Below are 7,642 nucleotides of genomic sequence, written 5' to 3'. Positions count from 1 at the left end.
CCTACGTCATTCAAGTTAAAAACCAACACACCTAACTATCATTTGTACTCCCAAAAAATACTAACACTTTGGTTCATTTAAAGTCACAAAAATGAACAATAAGTTGAATTTTAGACTGGATCAACATCCTAACAACAATCAGAAAAATGTGGGGATGTAAACGGTTTACATACGTCATTGGGAGGAGCCTTGTAAATTCCCAAATTATTTTTTAAAAAGTCTAGTTAACATCATCATTACTGTTTGGTTGATTTTGTTTCTATCATCTTCGTGTAAGTTTACCATTACCATTGTAATTTAATAACCACGGTCTGATCAGACACTTTAATCATAATATGTCATTTTCTATGCTTCCAGATACAATATTCATTTGGAATTCAGTCAGTTCAAACTCTAAGTAGTCCACATGACAACATCCATGCAAAACATCAATTCTTTCTACACACATTTCTATACCCCTTTAAACCTCTATATTTTTCCAATTTCTCCTGTCTTAAACCGCCGTTGACCCATGATAAACCTCATGTACAGTAATTACAGCACACTAGCCCTGCTCTACCTACTGTTAAACTGTACTGCAGCAGTAGAGATGTAATAAAACAGTGACTGGAACAAAAAATCTATTCAAATGTGCATTAATCCTTTCTATTAATATACTAATAAGCATACATCGTACTGCTCGACTTTGTGTTGTATCAGCATCGTATTGAAATATAATGCAAAATCTAATATTCACATATGTATTAGTGAACCACAGTGTTTAAAGATCCATCTCCATAAAATAAATTCCTCTCTTAAAGAGAAACACGTACTATTGACACATACCACACAGATCTTAAGTTCCTTGTGCAATATGCTTTTCCAAACAATTACATAAATAAGCCCATAAATTGACACCCCAATTTATTAGTCACGATACCAGTAGAAGGATCAAATGTTAAAAAATCTGAAATAGATGGACATGTCATCTGCATCTGCACATTAGCCTCACTCTGTCTTTTCCTTTTCCTTTTCTTTCTTTTTCTTTTTTTTCTTTTTCCTTCAGAACCATCAAATTCCCACAAAATATCAGAATCGGGCCATCCAGTCTGTCCATATCTAGCTTTAATCAACTCTCCAAACTTTATTTGCTCATCCGTAAGCCCAGGATGGTCTCTTACGCAAGTATCACCATGTATTGGAATCCAACCACCTCTCGCCCATTTTTGGTCATATAGTACGCATTGCCTCATTGCCTCCCGTACATATAAGCCTAAAAAGGCCCCGTTCCCGTACTATTCAACCGAGAATCTCCCCCATTCAAATCTATGGGAGCCGAGCAGCCAATCAGCTGGCTGGCCGTCATCCGCGTTGGTTTGGACTATAATAATAATAATAATAATAAAATGGCCTGGGACTGTATTTTTATAGCACTTTTATAGCGTTTTTCCAAGTGCTCAAAGCACTATATTATTGTCCTATAATAGATGTTGACAGAATGTATTTACACAACCTGATTCACGCTGATATCGCTTTTGTTGTTGTTTTGTTTATTATATATATATTTAACAAGGAAGTCCCGCCTACTGCAGTGCATCCGGTTTACTCCCGTTGCACTTCCTTGCACTTTCACCCATAGAGTATGCTTACACCACCGTCCCACTTGCAAAAGGCGTGCTGTTTCCGTGATCCGGTCTAGACCGGATGGTCAAAGTGTTTACACACTGCTAGTGCTGCAGGCTCACGGCACGGATTATGTATTTTCTTCAATAATTGAAATGTCCATTCAGGTAAGATAATAAATACGTTACATCATATGCACCACTAATGTTAGGATGTGTAGGTACTGTAGCAGAAGGGTGTGTGACTGTCTGCTTTCGCCTTTGTTGGGAGGGACACATATTCATAACTCTAAAGTAAGCTAACAAGCTAATCTAAGCTAAGCTAATTTAGCCAAGATAACAAAAACCTACAAGCAGCTAAACCTGGGGTCTTCAACGTTTTCAGGCCAGGGACCCCCTAGCTTATAGAGAGATGAAGCAGGGACCCCTTAGCTGAGAGAGATGAAGCAGGGACCCCTTAGCTGAGAGAGGGATGAAGCAAGCAGGGACCCCCTTAGCTTAGCATGCCTTGAATGCTTTGTTGTCAGTATTAAAGTGATAGGTAAAGCCACTGTTACTTACTTCAACAGGGGGTCCGGGGGTCCCCAGAGTTACTACAGGGGGGTCTTCCAAATCTTTGAGTGATAGAAACTTTGGTTTATTAACCACTTGAACCCTAGCGTCCATATTCTGAGAACTCTAGCCAAAAATAGCAGATCTCCTATTTTTGGCAAATAGCTTTGGTGAATGGGGAAAAGAGCAGACTAAGTACAGAGTGAAAGGTCAAGTTTATCAGGCCAGGGACCCCCTAGCTTATAGAGAGATGAAGCAGGGACCCCTTAGCTGAGAGAGATGAAGCAGGGACCCCTTAGCTGAGAGAGGGATGAAGCAAGCAGGGACCCCCTTAGCTTAGCATGCCTTGAATGCTTTGTTGTCAGTATTAAAGTGATAGGTAAAGCCACTGTTCCTTACTTCAACAGGGGGTCCGGGGGTCCCCAGAGTTACTACAGGGGGGTCTTCCAAATCTTTGAGTGATAGAAACTTTGGCTTATTAACCACTTGAACCCTAGCGTCCATATTCTGAGAACTCTAGCCAAAAATAGCAGATCTCCTTTGGCAAATAGCTTTGGTGAATAGGGGAAAGAGCAGACTAAGTACAGAGTGAAAGGTAAAGTTTATTAATATTGACAGTTCAAGTCAATCTCTCTCAACTAAGGGGCCCTTGGCCTGAAAACGTTGGTTAATCGGTCAATTATTTAAGCAATTAATCAGATTGTGGCATTTGTTTAGCTATTACCTTCTGATTAAAGAATAGCCACACATTTGTCAGGCTAAATTCTTTTCAAATAGGTAATTTAAAAATAAATATTCAAGTCATATTTTTAGCAGGGTTCCCACGGTCATGAAATTACTGGAAATATTTTGAAAGAGTCCTGGAGAAATAGCTATGCATTCTTTGGTTATTAATGATGTTGTACCTATGAAATGACAAATTAAACATGGGGCAAAAAAACTACAAATATTAGAGGCAGAAATTGTGAAAATAGCCAATCTACATGCTCACAACGTTGCGAGGCGTTGTGAGCATGTAGATCTGCTATTTTCACAATAGAACAGTGTTATACAAAATTCCTTAACTCTTAGTGCTCAGGGTCAGTATTGTTATACCATTAACTTGTTTAGACCTGAGGCCGATTCTAAAATCCACTTGAAAATTTAAATGTAAAGCTTTTGCCATCTGACCACTTCACCTGGCAGCCTATGAGCTGCCATGCTCCGTGGTCATGTGGGTAGATCGCGTGCATTTTCACTGAACCCTAACTGCTCCTGATGATCAGATTGGTGCCTTGCTCTGCTGTTCATCTTGATGTGTGTGAATGTAATGAACATTGAAATTCACTGTGTATATAACGACATTTACCTTGATAAAGCTTACTTTAGAAAAGATATTCTGAGTGCTTTGCCAATGGACAGCCAGACAGCCAACCTACAGCAATCATTCTTATTTGATTGCATATTCCTAGGCAGATAAGTGACTGAACTGTCCACATTATGTTTTGGGAAATAGTCTAGTCCTCTCAGGATAATAACCATGTAACTACCGTCACAGCAAAAAGGATAGTTATATAGTTATATATACTTATAGATTTTACAATTTATGCATTTAGCAGATGCTCTTAATCCAGAGCGATTTACAATAGGCAAGGACAGCACAAGGTAATCCATCAAATTCATAGAACAACTTGTGTTTATAACACATTATAGGCATGGGGTGCCTAGCAAGTGTTACACTATTCATGGGTTGCATTTGTAGTCCTACATCAGCCATGTTGAGGACCAACACAGGCATTCTGATTGGCGTAGAACATTAGTTCTATGCCAATTAGACAAATTGAAAAACCTTGTTGGTCCTCAACATGGCCTTTTAGGACTACAAATGCAACCTGAATTCATGAATGAATTGCATGAATATAATGGAAACCGCTGATTAATGTAAGTAACACAGTCTTTATGTTGTGTTCTCCCCCAAGACTCACCGTGGGACCTACGTGAAGAGGGGGTGAAAGGTGCATTCTCCTCAGCAAGCAGTGGAACCTCCGAAAAGTGATGACGCAGTCAAGGGAACGTCACCTGCTAGTTTTGACTGGGGCAGAGAACGTCAGCTTTTGGACAACGCACCACAGATGCTGATGATGATTATGACAATGACAGTGACTCCGACATTTTCTGAGGACGATTTGGAATAGGCAGCTGCAGACCATCTCATTTGTCTCTCTCGCTCTCTCTCAACCACTCCTACCTACAGGGCTTTTTCACAGCCACAGTGTCCCTCTCTGGTTAATATGTAGACACCAGTGTCTCCACACTGGACCACTTTTCTTTGATGGACTACTATTCCAATTTTGGATTTGTGTGGATTTTACCCCTATGCGGACTACTGAACTAAGGGTTGCCCACCTGCCCCTGGCAGATAAATAAAACTCTCTGGCAGGTGAAGTTTGCTTTCAGGTTGCCCGACTGGGGACAGCAGGGCTGTCTTGTGTTGTTGTTTTGGATGGAGCATGGGAGAGGAGAAGGAGAGAGGAGGTCAGTGACTCTGGCCCTCAGCAAGGAACAGAATCCAAACATTTGTGAAGAACGCATGAGGATACAGAGAGCACGTCCCCTCTCCGCTGTTTGAGAGGGTTCGCCAACGGAACCATCTTTATAAACACAACATGAGATATCGGCCCAAACGCCTGAACGTGGCCAGAGCACTCTTTCTTCTTGTGTGGAGAATGTTAAATAAGAGCACTGTTTGCCTAAATGTCCTGTTGTCACTGTTGCTACACTTGAAAATATAAAACAGTAAATGTGAACCCATAGTCATATTCATAGCTATGTAGGTTTTTGGCTTAAAGAAATGAGGTATGACATTTGTTATTGCACATCCCCAGAAACATTGAGAGAGAGAAAAATAGAACAGTAATTACAATTTTACCTATCATTCCATAATGTACTATTTCGTTTAGTAGAACATGACATGGACTTGCCAAACAGGTACGTGCCCCTGAAACAATATTTATATGGCAAGAGCAAGATATCACAGTAAACTTCCATCTAAACCAGGGGTGGGCAACTTTATGATGGAGAGGGCCACTATATTTCCACCTTCACTCCAGAGGGCCACAATGCATATTGCTGTGTCCTATACTTTGTCATTCTAAGTATCTCATACAAAAAAAGTCAAAATAGCAGATCTACCAGCTCAAAACGCTTCGCACTGCGATGCGTTTTGAGCTTGTAGATTGGCTATTTTTGCTTCTTTTGAATTGGAATCCGGAATTATTTTTTGTTCTTTTTTAATTGGAATCCTGAAATCTAACATTTTGATTTTATTTCAAACTCATTTAGTTATATACTCATGTTAACTTTATGAACCTAAATATGAAAACAATGGACATTAAAAAATACATTTTATTACTACTATACTAGTCATTATGGCATGACCTGAGGCCACAGTGGCCTTAATGCCCCAGCTGACTGTACCACTTTATCCTCTGTCTCTTTCTGGTCAATATGTTGACAGTAGACACCAGTGTCTCTTTCTTGTCATGTAGACACTGGTGTATCTTTCCAGCCATGTAGACACCAGTTTCTGTTTAATATGTAGACACCAGTGTCCCTCTCTGGTTAATATGTAGACACCAGTGTCTCTTTCTTGTCATATAGACAGCTGTGTTTCTTTCTAGTCATGCAGACACCAGTTTCTTTTATTGAGATTCTGAAATTTTAACTCCTCAAGTCCCCATTTGGAATTTGAGAACATTAGTATTCATTTCAATGTGTTTGTAGTGTCCCTGGTACAGAAGTCTCTTTGTGAGAACATTGCGGGGGCAGGTGAAATGGTTCTGAAGTGTTTGTATGAATGGGTGAAGTGGTCCTTTAATGTTTTTCAGTTAACTGGTCAACCATGGTTTTTATTATTCTGTCTGGAATGTAACAGGGACGCTACAATATCCTCTGCTCACACTTTTTTATAATCCTGTATGAGAGCCTCATTTAGTATTAATATGTTGTGTGAATCTTTAGAAACTTAAAGGTGGACACTACAGTACTCATACTAAGGAGAAGCCTTAACTTTGCCGAAACTTGTTCATTTACTTTTGTTTTCCTTCTGTACCGTATGAAGTTGTGATTAACACGGATATGCTGTTCCGATTTATAAAGTTCTCTGCACCTTAATAAAAGCCAGATAAACCTTCATTTTGCTCCAATGCCTCCTTTTTTATACTTCTGGAATGTATTCATCTCTATTGCTGTATCTGAAAGTACTTGTTTATCTGTCATCTTGTAACTGGCAGTGCTGCCTCTGGGCGACATACTTTTCCTCCTAAGATTAATACGACTAATAAGACTGATTCTGAATAAAATGAGTTAAAGCTACTTGTAGAACAGGAAATGACAGCTTGTATATTTTGTAATCTATGCAAGTAATACTTGTAATACTCTGTTTTCTTATGAAGCAATTTCATTCACACTAGCTGGAGGGCAAATGTGCGGACAGCATTCAAGGTGTGTAGTTCTTGAGCACAATAAACATATTTTATGTTAATCATTGTAGACCAGTCTATTACCACACACTGCCAAAATATGGCATTTTAAAAGGTGATTACTGGCTTTGGCTGGCAGTGTGAATATACTACAACACCACATTACAGGAATCTGTTATAGTATATTATCACTTAGCAGAGTATAATGCTTTTTAACTAGAACATAGTGTTAACAATGTGGGTGTATGAAAGCTGGGGAAGACATAAGGGGCCTCGGAATCTCAAAATGGAGCTTTGTGTAAAACTTGACACAAAGGGTTGTGTTATAGTGTAATATTATAATTGTGTAATAGCGTAATAGTGTAATCATGTAATAGCGTAATAGTGTAATATTTTAAAAAACGTAATAGTGTCATATAGTAATATTGTGATAGCATAATAGTGTAACAGTGTGATAGAGTAATACAATAATAAAGGGTGGGCATACTAGACTGAGTACCAAAACACAAAGCAGCATGAAGCATTGGAGTTTGGATGCACTCGATGGGAAAATCCTACAGACTCCTCACTCCTACTGAATCCTCATGACTCCTGCTGTTATAGTGTAATAAATGTATGTAGCGCAGCAGAATTAGTTCATACAGATACACTTGAGGGGTCACTGCGCACTATGTTGCTTTAAGTCTGTTACTACACTATTACGCAGTCTACGTCACAGGCGACGTGGCAGCCTGCTGGCAGTCAGCTGATCTCTTGCCAAGCTATGTAACCCCCTCAGGCTGTCATTCTCTTGCTGCTGCCTTCCAGGCTCTTGTGCCATGCGCTTGCTTGCCCCCACCGCCTCCCCAGCTCCACCAGTAGGCTCTGCTAATTCTGTCCCCCATGGGGGGTGTTTATATATTTATATATTTATATCCCCCTGCTCCTAATGGTTTATGATGTTCTTCCGGGCTGCGCTGAGCAGGGGGAAGCAGAGCCGACGCCAAGTCAAAATGTTACATTATACACTTGTAATACTCATCAATAATA

The 7,642-nt window shown here is 39.7% G+C and overlaps 1 long non-coding RNA gene across 1 annotated transcript; it reads left to right on the top strand.

Annotated features, from left to right (window-relative positions):
* The first annotated feature begins 1,686 nt into the window (after window positions 1–1,686).
* Window positions 1,687–6,326, top strand: LOC308293997. Its single transcript, XR_013962507.1, has 2 exons — window positions 1,687–1,769; window positions 4,112–6,326. It is a non-coding gene; the product is annotated as an uncharacterized lncRNA (long non-coding RNA).
* The last annotated feature ends 1,316 nt before the right edge of the window (window positions 6,327–7,642 follow it).

This window comes from Nannobrachium achirus (assembly GCF_963921795.1).
Source record: "Nannobrachium achirus genome assembly, chromosome: 11".
Classification (NCBI taxonomy): Eukaryota; Metazoa; Chordata; class Actinopteri; order Myctophiformes; family Myctophidae; genus Nannobrachium; species Nannobrachium achirus.
Note: the sequence above shows the minus strand (reverse complement) of the source record. Positions and strands in the feature narration are given on the sequence as shown.